Source organism: Mustela nivalis, assembly GCF_964662115.1.
Source record: "Mustela nivalis genome assembly, chromosome: 5".
Taxonomy (NCBI): Eukaryota; Metazoa; Chordata; class Mammalia; order Carnivora; family Mustelidae; genus Mustela; species Mustela nivalis.
In genome coordinates, this window is record NC_139024.1 from 49,958,330 (window position 1) to 49,979,566 (window position 21,237).

The 21,237-nt window shown below is 36.9% G+C and overlaps 1 long non-coding RNA gene across 1 annotated transcript in view; it reads left to right on the forward strand.

Annotated features, from left to right (window-relative positions):
• Positions 1–21,237, forward strand: part of LOC309864297 — a 316,849-nt gene that overhangs the window by 269,649 nt on the left and 25,963 nt on the right. Inside the window, exon 7 of the long non-coding RNA XR_014311439.1 lies at positions 13,610–13,691. This is a non-coding gene — a long non-coding RNA (uncharacterized lncRNA). The remainder of the gene's footprint in view (positions 1–13,609; positions 13,692–21,237) is intronic.

Genomic DNA, 21,237 nt, shown 5'->3' on the forward strand with positions numbered 1-21,237 from the left:
AAAACAATAGTAAAACCAGAGGCTGGTTCTTTGAGATCAACAAAATTAATAAACTCTAGCCAGATTCATTGAGAGAAAGAGAGAAAGAGAGAGAAAAAATAAACAATGTCACTAGGAGGAGAAATAACAACACCACAAAAATACAAACAATTCTAATAGAATATTATGAAAACCCTATAGTTCTCTGAGTATAGATTCTTAGCCTCTTTGGTTAGGTTTATTCCTAGGTATCTTATAGTTTTGGGTACAGTTGTAAATGGGATTGACTCCTTAATTTCTCTTTCTTCTGTCTTGTTGTTGGTGTAAAAAAATGCAACTGATTTCTGTGCATTGATTTTATATCCTGACATTTTACTGAATTCCCATACAAGTTCTAGCAGTTTTGGAGTGGAGTCTTCTGTGTTTTTCACATACAGTATCATATCATCTGTGAAGAGTGATAGTTTGACTTCTTTGCCAATTTGGATGCCTTTAATTTCCTTTTTTTTTTTTTTTTTTTTGTCTGATTGTTGAGGCTATGACTTCTAGTACTATGTTGAATAGCAGTGGTGATAATGGACATCCCTACCATGTTCCTGACTTTAGTGGAAAAGCTTTCAGTTTATCTCCATTGAAAATGATATTTGCGGTGGGTTTTTCATAGATGGCTTTGATAATATTGAGGTATGTGCTCTCTATCCCTACACTCTGAAGAGTTTTGATCAGGAAGGGATGCTGTACTTTGTCAAATGCTTTTTCAGCATCTATTGAGAGTATCATATGGTTCTTGTTCTTTCTTTTATTGATGTGTTGTATCACATTGATTGATTTGTGGATGTTGAACCAACCTTGCAGCCCTGGAATAAATCCCACTTGGTCATGGTGAATAATCCTTTGAATGTACTGTTGGATTGGATTGGCTAGTATTTTGGTGAGAATTTTTACATCTGTGTTCATCAAGGATATTGGTCTGTAATTCTCTTTTTTGGTGGGATCCTTGTCTGGTTTTGGGATCAAGGTGATGCTGGCCTCATAAAGTGAGTTTGGAAGTTTTCCTTCCATTTCTATTTTTTGGAACAGTTTCAGAAGAATAGTAATTAATCCTTCTTTAAATGTTTGGTAGAATTCCCATGGGAAGCCATCTGGCCCTGGGCTTTTGTTTGTTTGGAGATTTTTGACAACTGTTTCAATCTCCTTACTGAATATGGGTCTTTTCAGGTTTTCTATTTCTTCCTGGTTCAGTTGTGGCAGTGTATATGTCTCTAGGAATGTATCCATTTCTTCCAGATTGTCTATACTCAGAAAACTATAAAGTACTCATGAAAGAAATTGAGGAAGACACAAAGAAATGGAAAAATGTTCCATGCTCCTGGATTGGAAGAATAAATATTGTGAAAATGTATATGCTACCAAAAGCAATCTACACATTTAATGCAATTCCTATCAAAATACCATCCATTTTTTTCAAAGAAATGGAACAAATAATCCTAAAATTTTTATGGAACCAAAAAAGACCTCAAATAGCTAAAGGAACATTGAAAAAGAAAGCCAACGTTGGTGGCATCACAATTCCGGACTTCAGGCTCTATTACAAAGCTGTCATCATCAAGACAGCATGGTACTGGCACAAAAACAGACACACTGATCAATGGAACAGAATAGAGAGCCCAGAAATAGACCCTCAACTCTATGGTCAATAGAGGAAAGAATGTCCAATGGAAAAAAGACAGCCTCTTCAACAAATGGTGCTGGGAAAATTGGACAGCCACATGCAGAAAAATGAAATTGTACCACTTACTTACACCACACATGAAAATAGACTCAAAATGGATGAAGGACCTCAATGTGAGAAAGGAATCCATCAAAATCCTTGAGGAAAACACAGGCAGCCACCTCTTCAACTTCAGATTCAGCAACATCTTCCTAGGAACATCGCCAAAGGCAAGGGAAACAAGGGCAAAAATGAACGATTGGGATTTCATCAAGATCAAAAGCTTTTGCACAGCAAAGGAAACAGTTAACAAAACCAAAAGACAACTGACAGAATGGGAGAAGATATTTGCAAACGACATATCAGATAAAGGGCTAGTGTCCAAAATCTATAAAGAACTTAGCAAACTCAACATCCAAAGAACAAATAATCTAATCAAGAAATGGGCAGAGGACATGAACAGACATTTCTGCAAGGAAGACATCCAGACGGCCAACAGACACATGAAAAAGTGCTCCATATCACTCGGCATCAGGGAAATACAAATCAAAACCACAATGAGATATCACCTCACACCAGTCAGGAAATGACAGATGCTGGCGAGGATGGGGAGAAAGGGGTACCCTCCTACAATGTTAGTGGGAATGCAAGCTGGTGCAACCACTTCAGAAAACAGCATGGAGGTTCCTCAAAATGTTGAAAATAGAGCCACCCTATGACCCAGCAATAGCAATACTGGGTATTTACCCTAAAAATACAAACATAGTGATCTGAAGGGGCACATGCACTCGAATGTTTATAGAAGTAATGTCCACAATAGTCAAACTATGGAAAGAACCTAGATGTCCATCAACAGATGAGTGGATAAAGAAGATGTGGTATATATACGCAATGGAATCCTATGCAGCCATCAAAAGAAATGAAATCTTGCCATTTGTGACGATGTGGATGGAACTAGAGGGTATTATGCTTAGTGAAGTAAATCAATCATAGAAAGACAACTATCATATGATCTCCCTGATATGAGGAAGTGGAGATGCAACATGGATGGTTAAGGGGGTAGGAGAAGAATAAATGAAACAAGATGGGATTGGGAGGGAGACAAATCATAAGTGACTTGTAATCTCACAAAACAAACTGAGGGTTGCTGGGGGGAGGGGGGTTGGGAGAGAGGGGTGGGGTTTTGGACATTGGGGAAGGTATGTGCTAATGTGAGAGCTGTGAAATGTATAAACCTGACGATTCACAGACCTGTACCCCTGGGGATAAAAATGTCTTATATGTTTATAAAAAATTAAAAATAAATAAATAAATAATTAATTAATTAAAAAAAAACAAAAAAAAAAGAATATTATGAAAACCCATATGCCAAGAAATTGGACAACTTAAATGAAATGGATAAATTCTGAGAAACATAGCCTACAATTGCTAAAGCAGGAAGAAATAAGCAATTTGAACAGATCAATTACCAGCAATGAAATCGAATCAGTAATCAAAAAACTCCCCCAAGAAACAAAAGTCCAGGACCAGATGGTTTTACAGGTCAATTCTACCAAACTTTTATGGAAGATGGGGTTTAAAGAGGGCACTTGTGATAAACAGTGGATGTTGTATGGAAGTGTTGAATCAACAAATTATACACCTGAAACTAATATTATGTTGCATGTTAACGAACTGAAATTTAAATTAAAACCTAAAAAAATGAAGAGTTAATATCTCTACTTTTCAAACTATTCCTAAAAACAGAAGAGAAATGAAAATTTCCAAAAATATTATGAGGCCAGTATCACCCTGATAACAAAACCATGTAAATATACCACATACACACATGCACACACACACAGACACACGGACACACAAGAAAAGAAGATTACAGGCCAATAGCTCTCATGAATATAGATGCAAAAATTCTCAACAAAATACTAACAAACCAATTTTGACAATACATTAAAAAAAGCATACACCAAAAAAAAAAAAAAAAAAAAGCATACACCAATTTCCTGTGGGATTTATTCCCAGGATGCAAGAGTGGTTCAGTATTTGCAAAACAATCAACATCCTACATCAGTAAGAGAAAGGATAAAAACCACATAGTTATTTCAATAGATGCAGAAAAAGCATTTGACAGAGTAGAGCATTCAAAAAAACCCTCTTCAATGTGGGTGTAGAGGGAATATGCCTCAACATGATAAAGACCTTATATGGAAAACCCATAGCCAATATCATACTCAATGGTGAAAAAACTGAAATGGTGAAAAAGCTTCCCCCCTAAGGTCAGAACAAGAAAATGATGTCCCCTCTCGTGACTTTTATTCAGCACAGTACTGGATGTCCTAGCCACAGAAACCAGACAAGAAAAAGGACTTCAAGTCTTCCTAATTTGTAGGGAAGAAGGAAACTTTCACTATTTGCAGATGACATAACACTATGTATAGAAAGCCCTAAAGACTGCACCATAAAGACTACTAGAACTGATAAATGAATTCAGTAGTCACAGGATACAAAATCAGTGTATAAAAATCTATTGCAATTATATACACTAATAATGAAGCAGCAGAAAGTGAAATTAAGAAAATAATTCCATTTACAGTGCACCAAAAACAGTAAAATGCCTAGGAATAAACTTAACCAAAGAGGAGAAATACCTGTACTCTGAAAAGTATAATACACTCATGAGAGAAATTCAAACCTATGAAAAGAAATGGAAAGACATGCCCTGCTTATGGATTGGAAGAAAAAATATTGTTAAAATGTCCATGCTACCCCAAACAATCTACAGATTTAATATAATCCCTATCAAAATACCTGTGACATAGATGGGAAAAAGCTTGCAGCCTTCCCGTTGAGATTAGAAACAAGACAAGGATGCCCACTTTCACCACTCTTGTTCAACGTAGTATTAGAAGTCCTAGCAACAGCAATCAGACAACAAAGAGAAATAAAAGGTATCCAAATTGGCAATGAAGAAGTCAAACTCTCTCTCTTCGCAGATGACATGATTCTTTATATGGAAAACCCAAAAGACTCCACCCTCAAACTACTAGAACTCATACAACAAGTTAAGCAATGTGGCAGGATACAAAGTCAATGTGCAGAAATCAGTGGCTTCCTTATACATTAACAATGAAATACAGAAAGGGAAATTAGAGAATTGATTCCATTTACTATAGCATCAAGAACCGTAAGATACCTGGGAATAAATCTAACCAAAGAGGTAAAGGATCTGTACTTGAGGAACTACAGAACACTTATGAAGGTGATTGAAGAAGACACAAAAAGAAGGAAGATCATTCCATGCTCTTGGATCAGAAGAATAAACATTGTTAAAATGTCTATACTGCCTAGAGCAATCTATACTTTTAATGCCATTCCAATCAAAATTCCACCAGTATTCTTCAAAGAGCTGGAGCAAATAATCCAGAAATTTGTATGGAATCAGAAGAGATCCCGAATCGCTAAGGAAATGTTGAAAAACAAAAATAAAACTGGGGGCATCACGTTACCTGATTTCAAGCTTTATTACAAAGCTGTGGTCACAAAGACAGCATGGTACTGGCATTAAAATAGACACATAGACCAGTGGAACAAAGTAGAGAGCCCAGATATGGACCCTCAACTCTATAATCAATTAATCTTTGACAAAACAGGAAAAAATATACAGTGGAAAAAAGTCTCTTCAATAAAAGGTGCTGGGAAAACTGGACAGCTATATGTAGAAGAATGAAACTCGACCATTCTCTTACACCATACACAAAGATAAACTCAAAATGGATAAAAGACCTCAACATGAGACAGGAATCCATCAGACTCCTAGAGCAGAACATAGGCAGTAATGTCTTCGATATCAGCCACAGCGACTTCTTTCAAGACATGTCTCCAAAGGCAAAGGAAACAAAAGCGAAAATAAACTTTTGGGACTTCATCAAAATCAAAAGTTTCTGCACAGCAAAGGAAACAGTCAAAAAAACAAAGAGGCAACCCACGGAATGGGAGAAGATATTTGCAAATGACAGTACAGACAAAAGGTTGATATCCAGGATCTATAATGAACTCCTCAAACTCAACACACATAAAACAGGTAATCATATCAAAAAATGGGCAGAAGATATGAACAGACACTTCTCCAGTCAAGACATACAAATGGCTATCAGACACATGAAAAAATGTTCATCATCACTAGCCCTCAGGGAGATTCAAATTAAAACCACATTGAGATATCACCTTACACCAGTTAGAATGGCCAAAATTAACAAGACAGGAAACAACATGTGCTGGAGGGGATGTGGAGAAAGGGGAACCCTCTTACACTGTTGGTGGGAATGCAGGTTGGTGCAGCCTCTTTGGAGAACAGTGTGGAGATTTCTCAAGAAATTAAAAATAGAACTTCCCTATGACCCTGCCATTGCACTCCTGGGTATTTGCCCCAAAGATACAGATGTCGTGAAAAGAAGGGCCATCTGTACCCCAATGTTTATAGCAGCAGTTGCCAAACTATGGAAAGAACCAAGATGCCCTTCAACGGACGGATGGATAAGGAAAATGTGGTCCATATACACTATGGAGTATTATGCCTCCATCAGAAAGGATGAATACCCAACTTTTGTAGCAACATGGATGGGACTGGAAGAGATTATGCTGAGTGAAATAAGTCAAGCAGAGAGAGTTTCACTTATTTGTGGAGCATAACAAATAGCATGGAGGACATGGTGAGTTAGAGAGGAGAAGGGAGTTGGGGGAAATTGGAAGGGGAGGTGAACCATGAGAGACTATGGACTCTGAAAAACAATCTGAGGGGTTTGAAGTGGTGGGGGTGTGGGAGGTTGGGGTACCAGGTGGTGGGTATTATTGAGGGCACGGATTGTATGGAGCACTGGGTGTGGTGAAAAAATAATGAATACTGTTATGCTGAAAATAAATAAATTTAGTTTAAAAAAATACCTATGGCATTATTTATAAGACTAGGAAAAAAATCCCAAAATATGTATAGATTCACAGAAGACCTTGAATAGCCAGAGCAATCTTGAAAGAGAAAAAAGCTGAAGGTCTCACAATTCCAGATTGCAAGTTATATTACAAAGTGGTAGTAATGAAAATATCTTGTTGCTGGCATAATATACAGACATATAGAATATATATAATAGAAGAGAAAACCTAGGAGAAATCCACAATTATATAGTCAATTAATCTTTGACAAAGAAGAAATAAATATACAAAGGGAAAATGTCTCTTCAACAAATGGTGCTGGGAAAACTGGACAGGTTAATGGAAAAGAATGAAACTGGATCATGTTCTGTCATGATACACATGTTTACCACAGGGAAGGCGGGTGCGGGGGCAGGTGAAATAGGTGATGAGAATTAAAGAGTGCACTTTTCGTGATGAAAAAATGTTGTATTTGATGTATATTTATTTTTTTAAAAAAAAAGTATGACACTGTAATAATAGGAGAGTTATAGTACATGGTATCAAAGTTTTGATTTTTTTATTCCAAGAACTTATGAATTAGTCACCCTTAAAATGGAAAGTGGGCACATGCTGAATGATCAACTTATAATAGCACTTTTTATTTTTATAGAATTCTTTTCACCTTTAAAATTACCTTCTCTTTAAAAAGATTGAATTTGTAGGGCACCTGGGTGGCTTAGTTGGTTAAGTGTCTACCTTCGGCTCAGGTCATGATCCCAGGGTCCTGGGATTGAGCCTCAGATTGGGCTCCTTGCTCAGCGAGGAGCCTGCATCTCCCTCTGCTGTGCCCCATGCTTGTGCTCTCTCTCTCTCAAATAAAGAAATAAAATCTTTAAAAGAAAAAGATTGAATTAGAAAAATATATATAATATCCACCTTCACTATGGTGAAATCTGAGGAAGAATTATTAATATGGTAGCATTATCAAAAATAATTTATAGAATCTCATGACTCAATATTGAGAGACAATTTTGCTGTAAAAGAAATGTAAACAAAGCAATGCAATTCTAGATGGGAATCCAATAGATATCCCTTTTTACTGGTGGTCGGATGGTCTCTTTATTAAACTACCCTCTCTCTAGCCTTGAGTCCTTTGTTTCTAGACTGGTGTCTAGACTCAGTCTAACTGTTCTTCAATTTCTGGGGATTTTCACTCTAACTCATCTCCAATATCTTTGCTCACCTTTGAGAATCCTGAATGCAGTGTCAAATTTTCATTTCATACTCACGTCCTCAACAGTCTCATTGACACTTCTTGCTAAATTTATACTCTTTTTACTCTGTGCCTTCTCTTATCATTTTCTTTATTAAGAGAAAGTCAGGATTGTATCAGTTATTTTTTATATATTTGGTTTTGTGGGAGGCCATGCCAAATTCTAAAATAAGTGTTTTCTCCATTTCTTCTGTATGTTTTTGGAGGTGTTGGTGGTGTTGGTTAGCATTTCATATATAATGTTGGAATCAAGCTACCCTAAATCCCCCCTGTTGCTTAGAAAATGGGATTAGTTAAAGGATTGTAGGTCACCCTATGTTAGCAACTGGAATGGGTTATTCTTCCCAGAGTGAACTTTAATTAATAAAAGACAGCTGGGAAAGGCAACAAATTAATACCTAATGGTGGAATATGAAATTATTTGGAACTATGTATGAGCTTTTTCTTATTAATAATAATAACAACTACCATTCATTGAATGCTTTCTATATACCAGGTACCAAACTACATTATCTCTTTCAATTTTCACATCAATCATTTAGGCATTATCTCTATTTCATACGTATAGACATTGGGGCTGAGGTCAAATCACCTGCTTAAAATCACAGTGCTAATAAGAGGCAGAATTTGGGGCTTTAGAGATTGAAGGTGATTTCAAAGTTTCTCCTTTAAGGGGGGGGGTGGCTTTTTCTAACCCTCAAGCGCTCACAGGACAAACTGAGTATTGGACTTTGAGAAAGAGATGCTCTGTGTGATCTTTCACATTAGAGTATTTCTTTTTTTCCTTAAGTCTGGCTCTCCACTCTTCTACAAAGTTTAGGCACTTCACCTTCTTGCTCTTCCTGTCCTGGGTGCTGTTGCCTTTAGATTCAAGTTCTTTTCCTTTTTTGAGTTTCTCTGCCTTTCTCGTCACCTTGTCTTCTCCTTTTCTTCTGTTCCTCTCTTTATCCCCTCACTTTATCTCTATTCTAGGGGATTTTAGTTTGCATTTACATTATCCTATTACAAAGTGAAACCTTCTTATTTATCTCTAGACCTCAATACTAAACAATCAGTCATGGTTTTGATGCATCAGGCAAAATTATGATTTGAGCCTAGGGGAACCAATTCTTACAGACTAAAGAATCCTTTGTAATGTAAGAAATCACCACCTGGTTTTGGGGTTACAAACATTAAGATTTTCTTTAATCAGCTACTTGATGGAAATAAAAAATGGCCTTAAAATATAAGTTTTGGGTTTTTGTTTTGTTTTGTTTTACATTAATGGTTATAGTACTACTCCACACTCAGCATGCTTTAAACCAAATTCATTACCTTCCCCCCTCCCGAAATCCTTCCCTAATCCTGTATAGATGGCATCATTAGCTTCATATTTGCTTAGACTAAAAATGTTAGTCACTGTCAATTCCTCCTACCCCTTTCTCTTTTTTTTTTTCTCTCCCCTTACCACTACTCTGTCTTGGTTCAATATTATTATTTCTTTCTTTAACTATAATTATAGTTAACTAACTAGACTTCCTATCTCAAATGCTTATTCCCCGCCCCACCGCTCCCTGCCCCAAATACCCTCCATAGTTAACATTTTTAAAAGTGCCTGGCTGAAACCTCACTGTCTTGCAGATATGCATCTAGTAGTTCACTACTGCCTACAGAACAATTAAAATCTGAACTTGGTGGTGACTTACCAGGCTTTTTCTCACCGTGCCCCAGCCTGTCTTCCCAATCTCAGCTTCTCTTTTATCCCGCATTCACCGTGTGCTCTTGCTTACATTTACCTTTTCTACAATCCCAGGAAACAGAAACAGAAACAAAATTATTTCTCCCCTATTCCATCACTCAGCTACCTATAATAGCCCAGGATACTCATAAGCACTAAGAAGGGTAGAGAACTAATGAGATCACAAATGAGAAGCTCCTTAGGGAGGACCTTAAACCAGAACAGTGATCAGCAGTACCTTCCTTACATAATGTTTGTGAATAAAATTGGAAACTCCCAGGAGTGATCGAGGCTAAGATTCCTTACTCTAATCTAATCAACATTCCATGTGTTTGAGCCTGAGAACTTTGCCAGACCTGGCCAGCTGTTTCTCTCTGTGGTCCAAGCTCCACTCTTGCACCCACCGCCAGTCCCGATCATGGTTACTCCCACTGTGGCTACCATTGGAAGTCCTGCTTCCAGTGGTAAAAGGTAAAGAGGTAAGTTCTTTTCCACCCACTCCCCTTCCGCCAGACGTGTGGCTGGATTCCACCGTCCACATCAGAACTCAACAGAAATCTCTACTCACCAGGACTGAGCCCAAGTTTTTTAAGCTTGCAAAGGACATTTGGCTTAATAAGATACTTAAATAAGTTCCCTGTGACTTGAAACTTTTCTTTGTTAAGTCATCCTTCACTTAAGCTTTTAATGCCAACTCCTTATCGCTTCTCCTTCCCCTGCCTGCGCCTGAAACTGGAGCCCTATCTATGGCAAAGTAATTGCAGGAACAGAATGGAGCACTGAAACATCTCCCTGCTTTCCTCCCCAGCAGCTTCTCTGTCTAGATAATTGCAGTAGAACTTGCTGAATGATAGAGATGAAATTGTGTATAAGACTCTCTTGCAACAATAGTGCTTTAGATGCTTGTCAAACCTGGGTATGTTCTTCTTACTACTTTTTTTGCTGACTTCTGCTTTTATATACATTTTGGTAATTTGAATGGAAATTTGTTTAGGGATGCTTACAATTCCTAAATGTCAGATTTCCTTATTTGCAGACATGATATACAATTAAATTGCCATTTTTAAAATTTTCCTCTAAAATAAACCAGTTATCTATCCTATTACTATTATTATTATTATTTTTAAGTGAGACATGCTATTTTCAGTTAGAGGGAAAGATTCAAAAGTCTATGCTAATGATTATGCTAGTTCAGGTCTTGCCTTTAATATTTGAAGGTTTTCTTCATTGTCAAGGTAGTTATTCTTGTTTTGAGCCCCTGAAGCCATTTTCACATCATCTAATGGCACTTTTACAATTTTATTATAATTTTTTACTCTTCTCGATATGGGGCTTTAAAGGCATAGGTGATGGTAACATCCTTTGCCCAAGTTCTAGCACACTATCACATAGAGCTAATGCAGCAAATAAAGGTTGTAACTTATCTTCACATCCATGAAGCCATGCACAGAGCTGCTGACAGTTGGTGGTCTTTAAGAATTGTGAGTGGAACTGATGAATCAGAGGCTTTTAAATAGAATTTTGGGAGGGCTTAGGTAATAATGAATGCCATGAAACTACACTAGCAATCACTGCCATCTTTTTAGCCATAGGCTTTATACTTCACACCCAAACTTCAACCTTCCACTATTCCTCAGGTAAGTGTCCTCCTTTTATAGTTGAAGACTAAAGCTTGAGAGAGTTAAATAACTTCCCTAAGTCATCATCTATCAAAAAGAATAGGCCTTCATCCCAGCACTGCATGAACTCAAAGCTCATATTCTTCTTCTTCTTCTTCTTCTTTTTTTTTTTTTTTTGTTTTAAGATTTGTTTGTTTTAGAGAGAGAACATGCATGCATGTGTATGCACATGCGAGTGGGGGGGGAGCAGAGAGAGTATCTTCAAGCAGACTCCCCACTGAGTGCGGAGGGTCTCCAGCTCTGGCTCTTGACCCTGTGATCCTGACCTGAGCTGATACCAAGAGTTGGTTGCATAACTGACTGAGCTACCCAGGCACCCCTCAAAGCTCATATTCTTTTTTTGTTTTTAATTTTTTTTTAAGATTTTTTATTTGTTTATTTGACAGACAGAGATCACAAGTAGGCAGAGAGGCAGGCAGAGAGCAAGCAGGCTCCCTGTCGAGCAGAGAGCCGATGTCGATGTGGGGCTGCCTCCCAGGACCCTGGAATCATGACCTGAGCTGAAGGCAGAGGCTTTAACCCACTAAGCCACCCAGGTGCCCCCAAAGCTCATATTCTTAATTCAAGTTTACATTGAATACATTGCTTCTCAATATATTTTATGAATCAAAAATGCTGATTTAAGTTTTCAATTAGTAACCTAGTATATTGTTCTAGTATGGTATTTAAATGACAGCTCTAACTCAGGAGTGCTCTTCCTTGGCACAGAGATCCACGTTTCTAAATCACTGTTCTTCTTTCCTCATCCCTATCTTTTTAATCTAGGTTTAAGTAGATATAGTTTGTTTGTTTTTTTTTAAAACCAAAGTTATGACACGGCTGTGCAATATCTACTCAAGGGTCTATAATTTCCCAAGTATTAAAGTTTATGATTTCATGGATAGGGAAAAGAATGCTTGTTTCTAAAAATTGGGAGGAATATATTCATTGGTTCTTTAATGGACCACCATACAGATGATCATAGCTTACTTACTGTTTTTTCTATTCAGGCCATTATTGGGATATTTAGATAATTTTCAATGTTATAAATCCATGTGGAAAGTAACATCCTTACATAAAATTTTCCCATTTAATTATTTTCTTATAAGTGGAATTACTTAAAGAATACAAACTCTTGTTAACATTTCTCCATAGAGGAAGTCCCTTTCAAGAGAGGCTATACATGTTACCTATTTACACTCACATCAGCAGTTGGTAAAGGCATAGGTTTTACTGTATTGATTCTTCTTTTTCTGCTCCTACTCCTTTATTTTATGAGGTTTGCTACTTGGATAGGCAACAGATGACATTTAGTTTACTTTATTCCTATAAAAGCAGAACAATTATTCCTATGTTTAGTGCAATATATATATATATATATATATATTTTTTTTTTTCTTTTAAGCTGTCATTTCATGTATTTGTCACACTTTTCATAGGAGCTTTAATGTCTTCTATATTGATCTGTAAGAGTTCTTTACATTTTAAAATGCTATTCCTGGGGCACCTAGGTGGCTCAGTTGGCTAAGTGTCTGCCTTCAGCTCAGGTCAAAATTTCAAGGTCCTGGGATCCAGCCCTGGGACAACTCCCGGCTCAGTGGGAACTCTGCTTCTCTTTCTCCTTCTGTCCTCCCCCTCCCCGCCACTCTATGCTTGTGTGCACGCTCTCTCTCTCAAATAAACAAATAAAATCTTAAAAATAAATAAATAAAATGCTATTCCTGGAGCACCTGCTCTGGCTCAGTTGGTTGAGTGGACGACTTGGTTTTGGCTCAGGTCCTGATCTCAACTTTGTGGGACCCAGTTGAGATCTGCTTGTCCCTCTCCCTTCTCCCTAAGCCTCTTCCCACTACTGGTCTCTCTCACTCTGTCTCTAAAATAATATTTTAAAAATGCTACACCTTTGTTGTTTCTGGTATATTCTCCTGGTTCTTTTACTCAAGTCTCCAGGTGTTTACAGTGTGAGCCATTTCCACTATCTGGAATTCATCTTCCCTTCAGTTTCCCTCTCTTCTCGTACCTTAGATTTTGATTCTATTAATTTTGTTTCTTGCCTTCCCCTAGTATATAACCTCAGCATATTTATTTCATGTTTATAGCATAGATAGGAATAGGACATACTTTCATCACTTTTAAGCAAACATGACCTCAACTTTTTGTCAGTAACGTTTCATACAAGAAAATGCTTTAATTCAGATTATACTTCTTGTGAATTTATGTTACTTCAGTGATTGGACAGAAAAGGAACTCATATTTACTTTCTACTGTAACACCAAGAGTTATGCTCTGTTTAACATTATTTTATTTAGATTTCACAAAAATATAATGATTTAGACATTACCATTTCCTTTTTTTTTTCCCCCTAGATATAAACACTGAGACTCAGACTGTTGAATAACTTCCCGAGGGTCATATACTTTACAGAGGCCTATGGAACTCCCAAAGAAGGTACCAATTGTCTTTATTATATTGCCTTTTTGCACTATAAGTGAACAAAATGCTAATTTTCCAATTAATAATGTGGAAGAAGATTGTTCAAAGTATATTTAAACTGCTTCAGACATACATTTTTCTTAGAGCATTTTTTTCATAGATGTTAATATAAATATTTTATAGATTAAATTAAGGTACCCAAGAAATACAAAGTATTTTAGCTTCAAGTGTTTGCTATGTTTAGAAATATCAAAGATTAATTTACTTGGAAATACTCTGAATTCTGCTTACCCCAAGTGAGTGGCTGTAATCTCCTCGTCTAAATCAGTGAGCTCTCCCTCTGCCCCATGACTGAGTAGGACGTTCTGTCATAACAGTGGTTCAAATGTAAGGAAGCCAAGTATATCTTTGGAGGGAGGATTAAATTCAAATTCTATTTGCCAAGCTAATACAAAATAATTGTCAAGTCTGGAAAAAATGTTTAATGGAATATGTCAGATACTCTTTGAGCATCAATTTTTACTTAATTAGATGGCCTGGAGTCTACATTGCCAAGTAAATGAGAAGATATTTCCTTGGGCTTTTCTCAACAACATTTATTCTATGGATTCACAATGAGTATAGCCTACAAGGATTTAATTTTTCTCCATCTCCAAATCCATCCCATGGAAGGGGCATTGAAAATAATCTATGGTATTCCTTAAACTCAGTAGAGTCTTTTGAAACTATTTTTAATCACTTTGAGGCAGAGAACAATTGTACAAACTTGAAGAACATTGCTTTATCAATAAAAATATATCATTATAGTCCTATTTAGGTATAATCCTCTTTACTAAAGTCTGATACAGAATGCCTAAGGATAAAATAGAATTTCAGGTAAGATAAGATTAGTTTTCTTTTAAGTTATTTGGAGTTTTACTAGCTCTTAGTCCTAGGCACACAGATATCCATTTTCTAATTTTCTGTGAGGAAACTTGTTTTGCTGTTTTTCCTACTGTTCTTAAAGGTTTCTGTTTCCCTAGAAAACTAACAAAAAGTAACTAATGAGATCCTAGTTTTATTAGTACATTTGATTTTTATTTGGTTATTCCATAACATGTTTGTTTATTCCATATGTTTTAATACTTATTCCCTCCTTTAATACTGAAATACAATGTTACATGAAAATATTTAAGTGGTTCACAGTATTTCTCCCTTCTCCTTAATACATGCAAATGATGCCATATCTTAGCATCCATGTAAATGACGGTTATAACTTATAAAATGTTTTAAAATTGAAGTCTCTCCAAGAACAAAATAAAACACCCCATCAGATTTTATGCAAACATAAAGTGAAGCTAATAAAGGTCACAGATTGGGTCTGGATAAATGCCCATACAACCATGGCACTTAATTATGGTTCAAATGCTTATGTTGCTGGTGGCAAATTTACCTCATTCTAATCTTAACTTCTTTTCTTAATCAACATATGCCTGTCATACATCAGGAACATGTTGATCCTCTGCATAATTAAGACCTATGAGAATTTAAAGCTTTGGGATATATCTGAAAAATTGTATCAAATTGCTCAGCTGGGCAGTTTCCTGCATCCTTTTTTGTTCCCAAAGTCTATTTCCCACACAGCAGATAGAATGAACTTTGCAAGTATAAATCAGACCAAAGCCCCTCCCTCCTCAAAATTCTTCCAGGAGATTGCATTTATGATATAATGACAACTTTTGGACAGGGCCTATTGAACCACATATGATTCAGTTCCTTCCCATAGCCCTTCTTTTCCAGCCACTCCTTCTGGTTCACTTCTTCTCCAGATGCATTGACATTCTGCCAAACAGAATCAAACTTCAGTCCATTCCTGGGCCTTTACGCTTGCCGATGGACCTGCTTTTGGATCTTACAGATAGCCCACTCCTTTTCTTTGAGTTTCCACCATGCAACTAGAACTTAAGCTTTTAATCACCTTACTCTCTTGCTTAAAAATATTTCAGTACTTTCCCTTTACAAGTTCAATAATAACAACTTTCTTAACATGGCCTACCAGACCCTCCACAGCCCGGCCTTCCTTACCTTTCCTAGTCTATGTCTTCCCCATTTCCTCCTGGTTCATCTCTTTCATCTCCTTCCTTTTCTCAGATAAACCAGACTATTACTTTTCTTTCAGACATGTTTTACTTGCTCTTCCCTTTGCCTGAGACACACTTTTTCCAGCCCGTCATATGGCTGGGGCCTATTCATGCTCATTTTAGTGTAAATTTCATCTTCTCAAGAGGACTTTCAACCCACCCTGCACCTTCTGCGTCCAAATTCTTCTGTTATATCTCTGTTATATTGAACTTATTTCCTTTGTTACAATTGCACAGTCTAAATTATGCTTGTTTATTACTAGTTACCTTGTTCCTTGTCCATATTCTCTATAATCCTCGCATCCATGAGGATAGAAAACATGTCTGTTTGTTCATCATAGGAGCCTTTCCTCTACACCTATTCTTCAAGGCTCATGCCAGATGTTACTCCTGGGAAATAAATTTTCCCTCCCTGCACTTATTGTCTGTGTTATTGTGTGCACATTGTGTGCATTATTCATCTAATGTTCTGAAGTTTGTGATTTATTAAGTCACTCTAACATGACCTTGGAAGGTTGGGATAAACAGTCATTTTTACTTTTCAAAGAGCCAAAGTAGACATGCGACCCATAATAGGTACTCAACAAAATTGAATAAATTGAATTAATGCATAAATACTTATCCCTCAACACACATTTACCACAATTGAAGACTATGACATAACCAGGTAGTTCCCCTACTACTAGTCTATGTGTCCCTCACGCTTAGAACATTGCATAGATCTTTTCATTCAACTAATGAGTGAATGAAATGAGATAATGTATATAATGTACTTGTTATTGTGTCGGCAAGTGGAAAGTGCTCAATAAATGTTAAGTATTGTTACTGAAAATATTGTTCCTTTTTCCCCCTGTGACTTCAGTGTTGTAACCTGGGGCATGGGGAATGTGTGTGGGTGGGGAGGAGAGGGAGACAAAACAAGAGAGAGAGGAGATATTATTGCTTCTACTTACTGCTTAAAATAGTCAATTCGATTTCCTTCTCTTTTTGAAATAAGCCTATGAGAGAGATGCCTTTAGCAGCTATCTGGGGAGTAGGGGAACTACCTGGTCATGTCATAGTCTTCAATTGTGGTAAATGTGCGTTGAGGGATAAGTATTTATGCATTAATTCAATTTATTCAATTTTGTTGAGTACCTATTATGGGTCGCATGTCTACTTTGGCTCTTTGAAAAGTAAAAATGACTATTTATCCCAACCTTCCAAGGTCATGTTAGAGTGACTTAATAAATCACAAACTTCAGAACATTAGATGAATAATGCACACAATGTGCACACAATAACACAGACAATAAGTGCAGGGAGGGAAAATTTATTTCCCAGGAGTAACATCTGGCATGAGCCTTGAAGAATAGGTGTAGAGGAAAGGCTCCTATGATGACCCTTTCCGATAACTCAGTGGGTGTTTTGGGGAAACTTCTCCCTCAATGTGTTCTTTTTTCCTGTATTCCCCTTTTTGGGATGATCATGGAACATCCATAATATGTGAGAAACTGCATATCTATTCCTAGACAGTGGCCAGACTGGGTTGACTTAATGTCCACTTAGTAATTTCCATTCTCTTTAGTTCTGTTATTACTGCCTTTTTTTCTGGCACTTGCTCCTCCAGTCCACCCTCCACTTTACTGTTATAGTAAATACAGTAAATATTTCTAAATTAAAGTCTTGATACATCACTGTACTACTTATAATTCTTCAGCAACCATTGATTTCCTCTGTGTGTATGTGTATGATTTAGTTTGATGTCAGTTTGTGTTTGTGCGATACTACTTCCTGTGATAGTTGGTCTTTTTATGCTTTTTTTTTTTTAATCACTCTCTTCCTATGGCATCTTTGTTTTTCATATCTGCATTTTTAGTGCCTACCACAGTCCATAGTACACACCAGGTCTCCTTAAAGAAACCTTTGCCTTCCACTCTGACTAATGTTGCTCTTTATCCTAATCTCTTTCACACATTATGCTGTTTTGTGATCTTCATAGGCCCTAGCACCTTGGGAGCTATTTCTTATTAATGTTTGATTAAATAAGCTAGACTAGTGGGGTACAGTTATGAAATAGTGTTCAATTCCTCCCTCCCGAATCCTAAAGCACTGTAGGCTCTTCCTGCTTCATCTCAGGGAGATTCCTCAGACAAATCTCATGACTTTCCCTACCTTAGGCATTAGAATTGTCTAATTTTAGTTGTCAAAAGTCCTAGTGAAATCTTAATTTAAATTTCAATTGTTTGTCCAGTTCAAAAATTCTCCCCAGGGGCGCCTGGGTGGCTCAGTGGGTTAAGCCGCTGCCTTCGGCTCAGGTCATGATCTCAGAGTCCTGGGATCGAGTCCCGCATCGGGCTCTCTGCTCAGCGGAGAGCCTGCTTCCCTCTCTCTCTCTCTGCCTGCCTCTCCATCTACTTGTGATTTCTCTCTGTCAAATAAATAAATAAAATCTTTAAAAAAAAAAATTCTCCCCATTTCCTCAGTTCAGATCTCAGCTTGGCTCAGAAATGTGCACTTGAAGGAGGTAGGATTAACATGAGGGCCTGCTCTCTGACCATCACTCCTTACTTTGCTCTTACACTTTCCTTCCCTTCTCACTGCAATACTTTGGCTCTGTTAGGACTACAGTTGGGACCATTGTCATTCTCTCTTCTATAATGGTTCCCAGAGTTACCCCATAGCACTAAGCATCAGTTACCCACAGTTATAGCTGGCTGGCATATACTTTCATGACTGCCTTCTTTTCCCTGTCATCTTTCCTCACCTTTCTACCAGTGTTCCCTGCTCATTAGCAGTAAGCTACTTCCCGAGATTTTTGTCTCAGGATCTTCCTCTAGGGAAAGGGTGGATTCACCGTTTCTGTAAAAGGCCAAATAGTAAGTCTTTCAGGCTTTGTGGATCATGTCATCTCTGTATCTACCACTCAACTTTGACACTGGAAGCCCCAGAGCAGCCATAGATAAAATGTGAACAAGTGAATGTGCCTGAGGCAAATATTGTCAGAGAAGTGATAAAACCACTTGCTTACTATAATGGTGAATTTGTTCTTTTCTTTCTGTAAGTCTATCAAATTTTGCTCTGTCTATGTTATTTTGTTGGGCTAGTTGAAGTTTAGAACTGTAATTAATCTTCTTGTTGAATTGGACCTCTTATCATAACGTAGTGTCTGTATCTATTTCTAATGATGCGTTCTGTCTAAAAATCTGTATTGGCTAGTAAATAGTGACCCTGGCTTTATTGTGCCTAGTTTTGGCCTGATATATAAAAGATAATCTCCTGTCCTTTTACATTTAGTTTTTCTATATCTTTATGTATTATGCTTGTGTTTTGGGCTAAATGTTTGTGTTGTCCCAAATTCATATGTTGAAGATGAGGCTTTGGGAGAAATTAGGTTTAAATGAGGTCATGAGTATGAGGCCTCTACAAATGGGATTAACGTCTTTAAAAGAGGAAGAGAGACTAGAGTTCTGTCTCTCTCTCACTCTTTCTCTGCTGTATGAGGAAACAGCAAGAAAGCAGCAATCTGCAAACCTAGAAGACAGACTTCACCAGGAACCAAATCCGACAGCACCTTGACCTTAGTCTTAACCTCTAGAACTGTGAGATATAAATGTCTACTGTCTATAGCAAGCAGCTGTGCTATTCTGTTATACATCCTTAGCTAAGACACTGTGCCTCTCATACATTGCATATAACTGAGTGGAAAAATGTTTGAAATTATCTGTAATATTTACATGGCAAGATTTTTTGAAATTTGTTTAGATTACTGGAATATTTTTATGTGTTTTCATCATCTTATTTTGAGATTTTCATTTTATTCCACTTTTTTACATTTTTTCTCGCCTTTTTAATCTTTTGATAGGGTACCTTTGTTTCTTCTTCACTTTTCCTGTTCTGTTTCATAACTATACATATTCTCTTTTTAATTAGTTGTTTTTGAAAGATTATTATACATATCTGAGTCTAAATATTAAAATCCCTTTCCCAAGGACATATTCACCCTAGAATATATAGACTCCAATCATCTTATCCTGATTTATGTGGTATCACTATCCATTATTTGTTCTTTTTTAATCCAAAAATTAAATATTGTTTTCCTTTTATTTTTTAATCCAGACAGTGTTTATTGAAAATTATCTATATGTTTGCCAGTCATTTTATTCAACCTTTCCTTTTGCATCTCCTGCTTCTTTTTGCTTTCATTTCTTTCTACCTAGATTACATCTTGGTAAATCATTATTGTAGACTGTTGATAGTTAACAACTTCACTTATTGACTACATTATTTCAAAAAATAGTTTCACAGCTTCATAATTCTAGGTCAGTTGCTCCTTTTGACATTCCAATGATATCATTCAACTGTCTTCTGATCCTGGGTAAGTGATTTAATCTTCCTAAAAGTTAATTTCTGTGATTCAATTAAAAATAATCCAAACATAACCAGGGGTATTCACTCTGGGTCCCCTGGACAAATTGCTTGCTGAGACCCAGGTCTTCCTTCCTGTCAGTAGGAGCAGTTACTCTTGGGACTTTCTATGATAGGAGAGACTGAGATATGAGATAGTTCAGGCCTCAAGATTTCTAGGACCTGGGAGCTAACTTCCAGACAACTGTTATAAACTGCTGGTACCCCAAACCAGACTGCACCTAAAGCACAGTCTGATTATTTCCCCCTGCTATAGCATATATACCCTGTTGAAGGTAAAGAATATGGAAGCCCACCAAGAGTTCAGCAGAGTATCCAGCTTGACAAGCCTTACTATCAGGTAATGAGCGTACGGGGACCCATGCTTTCTCTGTGCTGACTCTGGTCTTTTACATTTCTCCCTTTCCCAAATAAAGTTTACTGCATAGTGAATGCTGTGTGGTTTTGCAACAACTTGTTTGAAGTCCTAGTACATGATAAGTGGTCTAGTGGCACAATAGATTCCCAATCCATATCATGATAGTACCAATGCCATCTAGTTGGTTGTTAAAGTTGAATGGGATGATACATGTTATGTACTTGGTATATAGAAAGAGCTCCATTGTTGTTGGGTGATATGTTTTTGTTATCAAAACCATGAAGGACCCTTTTATTGACTCTTTAAAATGTTTCTCCTTTAATCATATATGGGAGTTCTATCTAAGATGAGTATTTTTCTCCTCATATATTCATATGTTGCTTAGTGAAGAACACTGGCTTCCTTGAATAAAAAATAAAATTAACAAGAGTTTCTTCACAACACAGTCTGCTAACACTTGGATGAAAACACTTGTTTAAGAATTAATCTCTACTATTAATTATGAAATGCTTTAACAAACACAAAATGTGTAATAATTGTTTATTGTTTCTCATTTGAGAGAGTGCACCCACATCATGAGAACAGAAAGAATCTGAAATTAATTAGCAATTGATCATGACAGCATGACATCCTATACAATTTATACAACGCCTGCCCTGATTATTTTTGAATCCAC